The 12433-nt window shown below is 43.7% G+C and overlaps 2 protein-coding genes across 3 annotated transcripts in view; one reads left to right on the top strand and one right to left on the bottom strand.

Annotated features, from left to right (window-relative positions):
* The window catches only part of LOC126956106 (uncharacterized), a 589638-nt gene that overhangs the window by 17910 nt on the left and 559295 nt on the right, over positions 1 to 12433 (bottom strand). The gene's annotated exons all lie outside the window — the stretch shown is intronic.
* The window catches only part of CTNNA1 (catenin alpha 1), a 177745-nt gene that overhangs the window by 8211 nt on the left and 157101 nt on the right, over positions 1 to 12433 (top strand). The window contains exon 1 of one of the 2 annotated variants that reach the window (XM_050794982.1): positions 10674 to 10691. The exons of the other annotated variant lie outside the window; for it this stretch is intronic. The gene's annotated coding sequence lies outside the window, so the exon portion shown is untranslated. Of the gene's footprint in view, positions 1 to 10673; positions 10692 to 12433 lie in introns of those variants that run through there. 2 annotated transcript variants of the gene reach the window in all.

Genomic DNA, 12433 nt, shown 5'->3' with positions numbered 1-12433 from the left:
TCAGACTCCATAATTTCAATTGCCCTATTTTCAAGTTCATTGATTCATTCTTCTGCCAGCTCAAGTCTGCTTTTGAATCCCCTAGTGACTTTTTAATTTTAGTCATCGTACTTTTCAACTCTAGAATTTCTTTTTGGTATCTTTTTAATTATATTTCCTTTTTTTTTTTTTTTTTAAAGACAGTCTCGCTCTGTCACTCAGGCTGGAGTGCAGTGGTGTGATTTCTGCTCACTGTATCCTCTACCTCCTGAGTTCAAGTGATTGTCCTGCCTCAGCCTTCTGAGTAGCTGGGACTGCAGGTGTGTGCCACCCTGCCTGACTAATGTTTGTATTTTTAGTAGAGATGGGCTTTGGCCATGTTAGCCAGGCTGGTCTCAGACTCCTGGCCTCAAGTGATCTGCCCGCCTTGGCCTCCCAAAGTGTTGGGATTACAAGCATGAGCCACTGCACCTGGCCAATATTTTTATTTTTATGTTTATTTTTGAGATGGAGTCTCGCTCTGTTGCCAGCCTGGAGTGCAGTGGCATGATCTCGGCTCACTGCAACCTCTGCCTCCTGTGTTCAAGTGATTCTTCTGCCTCAGCCTCCCGAATAGCTGGGACTACAGGTGTGCACCACCACACCCAGCTAATTTTTGTATTTTTAGTAGAGTTGGCATTTCACCATGTTGGCCAGGATAGTCTTCATCTCTTGACCTTGTGATCTGCCTGCCTCAGCCTCCCAAAGTGCTGGAATTACAGGCGTGAACCACCACACCTGGCTGGTATTTTTATTTTTAAAATACATTATTTTCTTGATTTTTTTCCCCACACCTTCCTTTCATTTTTTGGACATCTATGAGACAGTTGTTTTAATGTCTTAGTCTAGTAGGTCTTCCATCTGGTCTTTCTCTGGGACAGTTTTTTTTTTTTTTTTTTTTGAGATGGAGTTTTGCTCTTGTTGCCCGGGCTGGAGTGCAATGGCGCAATCTCGGCTCACTGCACTGCCTCCTGGCTTCAAGTGATTCTCCTGCCTCAGCCTCCTGAGTAGCTGAGATTACAGGCATGCGCCACTATGCCCGACTAATTTTGTATTTTTAGTAGAGATGGGATTTCTCCATGTTGGTCAGGCTGGTCTCGAACTCCTGAACTCAGGTGATCAGCCAGCCTCGGCCTGCCAAAGTGCTGGGATTACAGGCATGACCCACCGTGCCCAGCAACTGGGACAGTTTTTATTGGTTAATTTTTTTTTTAATAGGTCATACTTTCCTGTATATTTGTATGCCTTGTGACTTTTTAATTTTTTTTTGAAAACTGGACATTTGAATCTAATGATGTGCTAACTCTGAAAATTGGATTCTTCTCATTCCAAGGGTTTGCTGGGTTTTTTTGTTTATTTATTACAGTTAGTTTTTATGCTGAGGGTCAGCCCGACATACAAACTTAAGGACTTCTCAGGTCTTTTTTGAGCCTGCACCTTTCTCTGGGCATGCACCATGGTAACTTTTTTCTTTATCTCCCCCTCACCCTCATGATTGCTTTTGAATATCCTAGTCTTTAAAGTCTAGCTCCTAAAGAGGAAAAAGAGAAAATGAAGGAAGTATGGGGGTGGAGGCCATTGGCCCATTAAATTCTCTGGAAGTCTACTTCAGCTAGACGGGGAGGGCTTGCAGTCATGGAAGGGGTGCAATAATGGCTATCCTTCTCAGTGTGTGCCTATCCCTGATTAGAAGCAGCAATCAGCAGTTAGAATATGGATCCCTAATATTTGGAGGACAGAGTCCTTATTGCCCATCCTGGTTCCCAAAAGCTGCTTGCAGGCTATTTCAGGAATGCATTCTAGGTTGTCTGCCCATCGCTGGGGGCTAGGGAATGGGGTAGCTGCTGCTCAGCTAAGGGCTGAAGTTGACCGAAATTAACCCAATTTACTGTCCCAGTCTTTCCTTGGAAGTTGCAAGCTTTCTTCAGCAATCCCCAGAATTACATCTGACGAATTATGCCAGTGTAATTGTCTAGGTGGGGAGACTGATTTTGGTGCTTCCTACTCTGCTGTTTTGGAATCCAGAATCCTCTCCCAGAATTTCTTTCCTTTTTATTTTTGAGATGGAGTTTCACTTCTGTTGCCCAGGCTGGAGTGCAATGGCGCGATCTTGGCTCACCGCAACCTCTACCTTCCGGGTTCAAGTGATTCTCCTGCCTCAACTTCCTGAGTTGCTGGAATACAGGCATACGCCACCATGCCTGGCTAATTTTGTTTTTTTTTTCAGTAGAGACGGGGTTTCTGCATGTTGGTCAGGCTGATCTTGAACTCCTGACTTCAGGTGATCCACCCGCCTTGGCCTGCCAAAGTGCTGGGATTACAGGAATGATCCACTGTGCCTGGCCGAATTTCTTTCCTTTTAAAGACTGAATAATGTTCCATTTATTGTATGTGTATGCCATATTTTGTTTATCCATTCTTTTTTCTTTTTTGGGACAGAGTCTCTCTCTGTTGTCCAGGCTGGAGTACAGTGGTGCGATCCTGGCTCACCGCAACCTCTGCCTCCCAGGTTCAAACGATTCTCCTGCTTCAGCCTCCTGAGTAGCTGGGATTATAGGTGTGCGCCACTACCACCTGGCTAACTTCTTTATTTTTGGTAGAAACGGGGTTTCACCATATTGGCCAGAGTGGTCTCTAACTCCTGACCTCAAATGATTCACTTGCCTTAGCCTTGAAAACTGCTGGGATTACAGGTGTGAGCCACTGCGTCTGGCCTATCCATTCATGTGTTGATGGACATTTGGATTATTTCCAGGATATGCTACTTTTTTATAGCTCTTAAAATTTTTCCAGATTCCTCTCCAGAAATGTGCTTTATCATTACCCGTGGTACGTTAGGGTATTTTCCACTTTAGACATTCTTGATCTATTGTCTGAGTACTTGAAGTGGTGTGACTGTAGGCTGACTGTTGAATGAAGCTAAAAGGGGGGTTTTAATAGCAGGTCACAAATTGGTTAGAAGAGGAAATGTCTCTCGGGCTAGTTGGGTATATAATAAGTTCTAGAAGGCCACATGCTGGTGATGTTGTCATCCAGAAAGGGTTTGGTACTGAATTTCTGCCTTGCAAAGCAGTGTGCTGTGTGTTGGAGAGATGTTAATGTGTAAGCCACCATTGCTAACCCCAGGAAATTTATGAACTCACGAGATTAGGTTTGGTAAAATAGCTGATAGGTAAGAATTGGCACTGGGCGCGGTGGCTCACGCCTGTAATCCCAGCACTTTGGGAGGCCGATGCGGGTGGATCATGAGGTCAGGAGATCGAGACCATCCTGGCCAACATGGTGAAACCCCATCTCTACTAAAACTACAAAAATTAGCTGGGTGTGGTGGTGCATGCCTGTAGTCCCAGCTACTGGGGAGGCTGAGACAGGAGAATTGTTTGAACCCGGGAGACAGAGGTTGCAGTGAGCCAAGATCATGCCACTGCACTCCAGCCTGGCGACAGAGTGAGACTCTGTCTCAAAAAAAAAAAATAAATAAATTGGCAGTTTATACCCATTTTTTGCTAATCTGTCATGAGAGATGTTTCTTACTTCGTTGTACATAGAGCAGTTGAGCTAATTCAGTTAAACATGTATAGAGTGTTAGATTAGATGAAAGTTACCACGATCAAAAAACCATGGTGCATGTGCTCAAAAGAGCTCTCAGTTTCATGGGAGACACACACACACAGGTAATAGTGCTGTGTGGCAAGTGCTGGGGGAACGTGGTATATTGTGGCTCTTTGTGAGGCAGAGATGACAGATGTCTGATTCTTGAAGGAAAATCAGTAGCTTTCCAGTTTGAGAAGACTTGAAGGGTGCTCTGGGCAGAGGAACAGTCTTGTGTATAGATCTGGAGGCATGCAGGTGCATTGGGGAGTATTTTCTTGGAGTGGAGACAGTTGATGAGGCTGACAAGCTAGAACAGGTGAGGCTTGCAGGAGTTTTGGCTTCATCCTGTGTGCTGGGGAAGCAATACTATGTTTTTTTTTTTTTCAGAGGGAGTGACCCAGTGATAATGATAACTGGGGCTCCCTGGGGAATGATTGGAAATTAGAAGACACTTCGATATTCTCAACCAGCAATAACAGAGCCCTGAGAACAGGAAGGGGGTTAGTAGGGTGAGTGAGGTGTTTACTGAGGTGCAGAGGAGAAAGAAAATGAGGCTAGAGCCTCCTTCTAGGAACCTGGGTTGGTGGAACTTTGGTCAGTGGAGAAGGGGAAGGCTACAGTGGGAATACAGTGGAGTATAGAGGGGATGCTTGGTTTGGGGCTCATGGAGTTTGAGGAACTCAGCTTTGCAGTTAAGTGCATGAAGAGGTCCTATACTTGTGAAAATGCAGCTCTGGTGAAGGCATGTCTCGTCCCTTCCCACTTTCACTGTGGTAACTGGAAGAGGCGGGGTTTGCTCCTTTACCTTTATTTTTTAGGGGGCAGAGGGAAGGGGTTGTTTCAGTGTTTCTCAAGTAGTTGTTATGAACAGTAAAAATAAAATGGGTCCAGGTATTTTTAAGATAGGAAGAATAAAGTTCAACCCTCTAATGTCTTCTGAATTTTGTAGCTCCCCTCCTTTCCCCTCCCCTGCCCTGCCCTGCCCTCCCGGAGACAGAGTCTTGCTCTGTCGCCCAGGCTGGAGTGCAGTGGCACGATCTCGGCTCACTGCAAGCTCTGCCTCCTGGGTTCACGCCGTTCTCCTGCCTCAGCCTCCAAGTAGCTAGGACTACAGGCTCCCGCTACCACGCCCGGCTAATTTTTTGTATTTTTGGTAGAGACGGTTTCACCATGTTAGCCAGGATGGTCTCGATCTTCTGACCTTGTGATCTGCCTGCCTTGGCCTCCCAAAGTGCTGGGATTACAGGCGTGAGCCGCCGAACCAGGCTGAATTTCTTAGTTTTTCTTTCAGCTTGTTATCTGCCACTTCACTGTGCATCCTCTATTTTTCACTCACTGTGGTTCCTGGAAGGTCCTGATGTTCTTTGGCGCCGTCGTCCTTCACGACCTGAAACAGCCTCCCTGCCCTCAAGCAGTATGTCAGATACTCAGTGAGGTCTTCCGGACTATTTGGGGACTGTCTTTTGGGTGGGGCACTTACAACCTTATACCTTCTATTGTATTGTAACTCTTTTCCTATATAGACGGTGTAAGCATTTTCCCCCTACTTTTTTGGGGGAAGATCTTCAAACCTGCAGAAAAGTTGAAGTACAGTGAGCACTTGATTTACCAGCTGACCAATTGTTAACTTTTTTCAAATTTTCTCAATTACTCGATAGAAACTTTATTTCAGAGTCATTTGAAAGTAAACTGCAGACCTCATGGCACTTCAGTCTTCAGCATGTTATTCTGAAGAATAACATAACAGGCCCTACATAACCCTGACACTACTGTCACACTCAAGACCTTTTACATTGATACAGTAACATGTAATACCTTTTAAAGAGCAGTCTGAGGGTTAGCATTAGCTCTCCCTGGGAGCTCTTGAGAAATGCAGAATCTTAGGCCTTACCCTAGATGTATTGAATCAGTATCTGTTTTAACAAGATCCCCAGAAGTACTGATTTTTTTGTATAGACTGTATTCACATTCAGATTCTCACAGTTGTTCCAGTGATACCCTTTATGGTTTTTCTTTTTCTTTTTAAAAATCAGGAATCGAGAAAAGATCACGTATTGTATTCGGTTGTCATATGTCTTTAGCCTTCACTTCCACCTTTCCCACTTGGGACAGTGACATTTTTGTATAGTTTAGGCCAGTTTTGTAGATGTTCTCCATTTCGGATTTGTCAGATAGGTGTGGTGATGTTTTTTTGTTGGGTTTTTGAGATCGAGTTTCGCTCTGTCACCCAGGCTAGAGTGCAGTGGTGCAATCTCGGCTCACCTCAACCTCCGCCTCCCGGGTTCAAGCGATTCTCTTGCCTCAGCTTCCTGTAAGCTTTTTTTTTTTTTTTTTTTTTTTTTTTTTTTTTTTTTTAATAACATAGAGATAGGGTTTCACCATATTGGCCAGGGTGGTCTCAAATTCCTAACCTCAAGCAATCCGCCCACCTTGTCATCCTAAAGTGCTGGGATTACAGGCGTGAGACAACTGTGTCTGGTTTTGTTTTGTTTTGTTTTGATTTTGAGATGGAGTCTTGCTGTGTTGCCTAGGCTGGAGTGCAGTGGCTGTTTGCAGGCACAATCATTGCATGCTAAACTCCTAAACTCCTGGGTACAAGTGGTCCTTCTGCCTGAGCCTCCCTAGTGGCTGCGACTGTTGGTGCAAGTCACTGTGCCTGGCTTGATGATGTTTCTTTCTTAGGGAATTTGGTGAGTCAGGTTGTTCCACTGATGATGCTAAGTTTAAACACTTGGGTAAGTAACATCTTCCAGATTTCTGTGTTACAAAGACAGAATGGTCTTTTGGTCTTAATAATTAATTGCTACAGTGATCTGCTAGCAATTTCCAGTTCATCTAGCATCTAGCAGGATCCGACATCTAGCAGGATCCCAGAACTGATAATTGGTCAGTCATTGATGAATGAATGACTGAATAGGTTATCCAAGATATATACTACAAGTTTTAGAGGCCATTCTTTCTTGTTTTCTTTCCTTTTTTAGTTTTTATTTTTGTAGAGACGAAGTCTCCCTATGTTGCCCAGGCTGGTCTGGAACTCCTGGGCTTAAGTGATCCTCCTGCCTCAACCTCGCAAAGTTCTGGGATTACAGATGTGAGCCACTGAGCCTGGTTCTTCTTGTTTTCCTGCTCAGTCTGGGTAACTTCTCAGACTCTCTAGTCAAGTCCAGGCATCTTTTTGCCTGACTTTCCAATAAAAATACCTCACTCTTCTCCCTGTGGGCTTCTTAGCCATGTGAAAGGTTTCTCCTCCCTTAGTGCCACTGTGTTTTAAAATTTTTATTATTTTTTATTATTATTATTATTTTTTGAGATGGAGTCTTGCTCTGTTGCCTAGGCTAGAGTGCATGATCTCTGCATGATCTCGGCTCACTGCAACCTCCGCCTCCTGGGTGCAAGTGGTTCTCCTGCCTCAGCCTCCCGATATTTTAATTTTATTATTTTATTTTATTTTTTTAAGACAGAGTTTCGCTCTTGTTGCAGAGGCTGGAGTGCAATGGTGCGATCTTGGCTCACTGCAGCCTCCTTCTTCTGGGTTCAAGCGATTCTCCTGCCTCAGCCTCCCAAGTTGCTGGGATTACAGATCTGCGCCACTACGCCCAGATAATTTTGTATTTTTAGTAGAGACAGGGTTTCTGCCTGTTGATCAGACTGGTCTCGAACTCCCGACCTCAGGTGATCCGTCTAAGTGCTGGGATTACAGGTGTGAGCCACTGCACCCGGCTGCTTATTTTATTTATTATTTATTTATATATTGAGATGGAGTTTCAGTCTTGTTGCCCAGGCTGGAGCGCAATGGCATGATCTCGGCTCATTGCAACCTCTGCCTCTTGGGTTCAAGTGATTCTCTTGCCTCAGCCTGCCGAGTAGCTGGGATTACAGGCGCGTGGCTTAATTTTTGTAATTTTTAGTAGAGACGAGGTTTCACCATGTTGGCCAGGCTGGTCACGAACTCCTGACCTCAAGTGATCTGCCTGCCTTGGCTTCCCAAAGTTCTGGGATTTACACGCGTGAGCCATTGTGCCCGGTGATATTTTTATTTTTTAAAAAAAGATTTTTGGTTCAGGGAAATCAGTTCAGTCCAATTGTTGTAAAACAAAAATGTCTTCTGTATTTTCTTTTTTCTCTTGTGCCTCCAGTCCAGATGCTTGTTTCACATTCTTTGCTTTTTAGACTAGTCATCCAGTCTCATGGAAACAGGGACTTCCTCTGTATCCATTATCAGTTGTTAGGAGGGCTTGGTGCAGCTTTCTGTTAAACACTCTTCCATTGTTAATGGTCTCAACTATAATATGATGGAAGCTAAGAAAATGAACATAGATATCCAGTCCGTACAGCAAACTGTCAGTTTACCTCAGGAGCTTGTTTTGTTTTCCTTCACTTGACCTACTGCTTCTTGCTCTGTTCCAGCCACACTGGCCTTCTCATTCTGTCAGTCCTTGAAGATACTGCCTCATCTGTGTTCACGCTGCCTGGAATGCTCTCTTCCCCCAGATACTCACTTGATTGGTTCTTTCCTGACTTTTAGATTTCAGCTCAAATGTTGTCAAGACAGAAAGGCCTCTAAGGACCCTGCTTAATTCCATTACCATTACAATGCTTAATTTTCTTCCTAGCTCTGATACTGTCTTCTTTGTTTAGTTATTTATGCCATTATTGCAATGAAGGCTTCATGAAGGCAGGGTTCTTATTTTGTTGACTGCTTTCTGGGATAATGCCTGTACAAGGGAGGCACTCATATTTGTGAGTGAAGGCTAAGTGGTTGGCTGAATATTGTTTTTTTTAGGTTTGCTTTTTGTCCTTTGCTTAGTGCTTTTTGTTTTAATCAGTGTGTCTCCTGATGCTTGTAGCACAGCAATTCCAACTGCTCCCATTGCCTTTGGTGCCCTCAAGAAAAATAAGAAAAGGAGCCAAATAAAAATGATTTCAGTGTTTTATTATTATTATTTATTTTTTTGTATGTTTTTGAAACAGGATCTGCCCGTATCATTCAGCCTGCAGTGTAGTGGCATGATCATGGCTCGCTGCAGCCTTGACCTCTTGGGTTGAAGTGATTTTCCCATCTCAGCCTCCTGAGTAGCTAGCTGGGACCACGGGTGTGCACCACCATGCCCAGCTAAATTTTTTTTTTTTTTTTTCTCTAGAGATGAGGTCTCTCTGTTGCCCAGACAGGTCTTGAACTGCTGAGCTCAAGTGATCCTCCCACCTTGGCCTCCTAAAGTGCTGGGATAACAGGCCAGAATGTGTCTGAATCATAAGTTACCTTGAACTTTTTGGCAGTTACCAGGAAATTTGAGAGTTGAGGTTCTGAAGTCTGTGTTAACTCTGCTTGATGCAGATGCAACCTGGCATACTTGTGACAGCACTGAGTAATCCACAGTCTTCTGTCTTGTGCAGTGTGACAGTTAACGTTGCTTTGGGTACTTTTAATTTCCAAATTTCCTGATTTGCATTTAAACGAACCATCCTAACATTTCATTAAGTTAACCTTGCTGTTAAAAAAAAAATTGGCGGCCAGGCGCGGTGGCTCAAGCCTGTAATCCCAGCACTTTGGGAGGCCGAGACGGGCGGATCACGAGGCCAGGAGATAGAGACGATCCCGGCTAACACGGTGAAACCCCGTCTCTACTAAAAAATACAAAAAAACTAGCCGGGCGAGGTGGCGGGCGCCTGTAGTCCCAGCTACTCGGGAGGCTGAGGCAGGAGAACGGCGTAAACCCGGGAGGCGGAGCTTGCAGTGAGCTGAGATCTGGCCACTGCACTCCAGCCTGGGTGACAGAGCAAGACTCCGTCTCAAAAAAAAAAAAAAAAAAAAAAATGGCATTGAGTAGCGTGGTAAAGATAGTCTAAATCTGCCACAATATAATGATGAAAATTCGGGAGCAGACACATTTTAAGGATGATATGGCCATCTTTTTTTTTTTTTTTTTTTTTTTTTTTGAGACGGAGTCTCACTCTGTCCCCCTTGCTGGAGTGCAGTGGCCGGATCTCAGCTCACTGCAAGCTCCGCCTCCCAGGTTCAGGCCATTCTCCTGCCTCAGCCTCCCGAGTAGCTGGGACTACAGGCGCCCGCCACCTCGCCCGGCTAGTTTTTTTGTATTTTTTAGTAGAGACGGGGTTTCACTGTGTTAGCCAGGATGGTCTCGATCTCCTGACCTCGTGATCCACCCGTCTCGGCCTCCCAAAGTGCTGGGATTACAGGCTTGAGCCACCGTGCCCGGCCTGTATGGCCATCTTTTATAAGTGAATGTTGAACATCTTCGGAGCAGGTACGTAGTTCTTTGCACAAATGAGGCAGTTTGCCAATTATCAGCCCCCTTGGGTCTGACAGAACTATGCTTTTATTTTCTCTTCATTGCTTCTCCATTTCTCTTTCTGTTGTAGATTGCTAGCCAAATGATTGCATCTCTGCCCCTTTCTGAATTTATAGCAAACTTTTGCTTTATAGCCAGGATTGCCATTTATAAGGTAATGAAGACCAAATAACTGCAGTTTAACTTTTTATTTAGATCCATTAAGCATGATCTCTCCTGAAAAAACCTAAGGTTGCTGTAGTTCATTAAGGTTGGCTAGCTCTAGTAGGTTTTGTAATAGATCTTGCGAAGGAGTGCTCTGTAAGTTAATTGGAAAAGTAGAAACTGCCAGGAGTTTAAAAGTTATTTGTTTAGTTACTCTGAACAATACATTATTTGTAGAGAACCAGAAGATATGACTAAGATTAAGGCAGGAGCTTTGTCTTGGGAGGCTTGTAAATATTTGCAAATCATGTTGCATAAATTCAGCTCAACTAATACTGTCTGCCCTGCATAAAGCTCCTAGCCAGCAACTTAAGGGATGTAAAGAAACATAGGCATAGTTATCATCCTTAAACTTAATAGCTCTGAAGACCACATGCTAAATCTGAGAAAATTAACTAAGTTTAATAAAACAATTCAGTGGCTGTTGAGTGACAACATAAATGAAAAGAGCACCAGAATTTCAGGAGTAGAAGGATTTGAAGTATAGAATTCAACTTCTTTCTTTTTATAGATGATAAAACCAAGGATCCGGAAAGATGAAGTGACTTACCCAAAAGTCAGAGAGTAAGTGACAGAGCTGGTTCCAGAAGCTAATGTTTCAAGTAGAATACATTCTCTTTAGATTTTAAGATACTTTTATTTTTTGAAATCCTTTTAGGATTGGGATCACAAAAACATGCCTTGGCTCTGTAGCATCATTTCATGATGTTCAGCATCACTCTTGGCAGGACCCTGCGTTCATGAGCCTTACACTGTAATAATGGCATCAATAAGTAAACAAAGAAGACCATAGGAGCTAAAAGAAAATTAAGCAGGGTCATAAGTAATGGAATTAGTAGGGTCCTTAGAGTGCCCTTCAGTCATGACAGCATTTGAGCTGAAATCTGAAAGTTAGGAAAGAAATGGTCTTCTGGGGAAGAGAGCATTCCAGGCAGAGGGAACACAGATGAGGCAGTGTCTTCGGGGACTTACCGAAAGAGAAGGCCAGTGTGGCTAGAACAGGGCAAGAAGTAAGTGATAAAGTAAAGGAAAAAGCAAAAACAAGCTTCTTGGTGCTTTTGATTAAAGGTAATATATAGGGTAGTCTGCTTGCATTATGGTTATTGAAAGTCTTGAAAATACACTGAGTTCTCAATTTTCAAGTGTTAGTATATTTTAAGTTTCTTAATGTAAATGAGTGATTGGAGTCCTTTGCCTTAACTCCTTTAGAAGCAGGGTTAGGGAGGCTGAGTCTGGTGAATTAATTTTTTTTTTAATTTTAATTTTTTAAGATGGAGTCTCACTCTGTTGCCCAGGCTGGAGTGCAGTGGCAAGATCATGGCTCATTGCAGCCTCCACCATCTTTGGCTGAAGCGATCCTCCTGCCTCAGCCTCCTGAATAGCTGGGACTACAAGTGCACACCACCACATCTGGCTAATTGTTTAGTTGTTTTGTTTTTGAGACCAAGTCTCACTCTGTTGCCCAGGCTGGAGTGCAGTGGCGTGATCTCATCTCACTGCAACCTCCACCTCCCCGGGTTCAAGTGATTCTCATGCCTCAGCCTCCCGAGTAGCTAGGATCACAGGCATGCGCCACCATGCCCGGCTAATTTTGTATTTTTAGTAGAGACAGGGTTTCACTATGTTGGCCAGGCTGGTCTTGAACTTCTGACCAGCCTGGTGATCTGCCCACCTCAGCCTCCCGAAGTGCTGGGATTTCAGGCATGAGCTACTGTGCCTGGCCTGTTTTTTATTTTTAAATTATTTGTAGAGACAAGGTCTTGCTGTGTTGCCCAAGCTGGTCTCAAACTCCAGGGCTCAAGTGATTTTCCCATTATGACATCCCAAAGTGCTGGGATTACAGGTGGGAGCGACCACACCTGGCTTTTTTCCTAATATTAAATAATTTATTTTTGCAAAGTAAGACTTCTTGGAAGTTGTTACTAACATTAAAGTTGGGAGATTCCATGTGAAAATCTGCATCCCTGGCCTCTCTTGAAAAGTCAGATGGTCTAGAAACCCTGGGTTCATGTGGTAAAGATTGCCTAGAGTTGATGAACAAGTGGGCACAAGCTTTCTGATTTTGAAGTCCTGGCTCCTCCTAGTGGTCCCCATCCCTAGCCTGGAGAGGCCAGGTGTCATTTGCAATTCATTATTGTGCTGTTGTGCATATTGTGCTGTTGTGTCACCTTTTTTAAGTTAAGAAGTAAATGAAATTATTTGTACTCCAAAGTATCAAAATTAGGAAAACAGAAGACCAAGAATGTTTTTTATTCAAGAAAAAAAGAATGAAAGTTTTTTTTGAGAAAGTGAAATAGTTATGTTGT

Source organism: Macaca thibetana, chromosome 6, assembly GCF_024542745.1.
Source record: "Macaca thibetana thibetana isolate TM-01 chromosome 6, ASM2454274v1, whole genome shotgun sequence".
Taxonomy (NCBI): Eukaryota; Metazoa; Chordata; class Mammalia; order Primates; family Cercopithecidae; genus Macaca; species Macaca thibetana.
The sequence above is the reverse complement of the archived record's forward strand: the minus strand, read 5'-3'. Positions and strand labels throughout refer to the sequence as shown.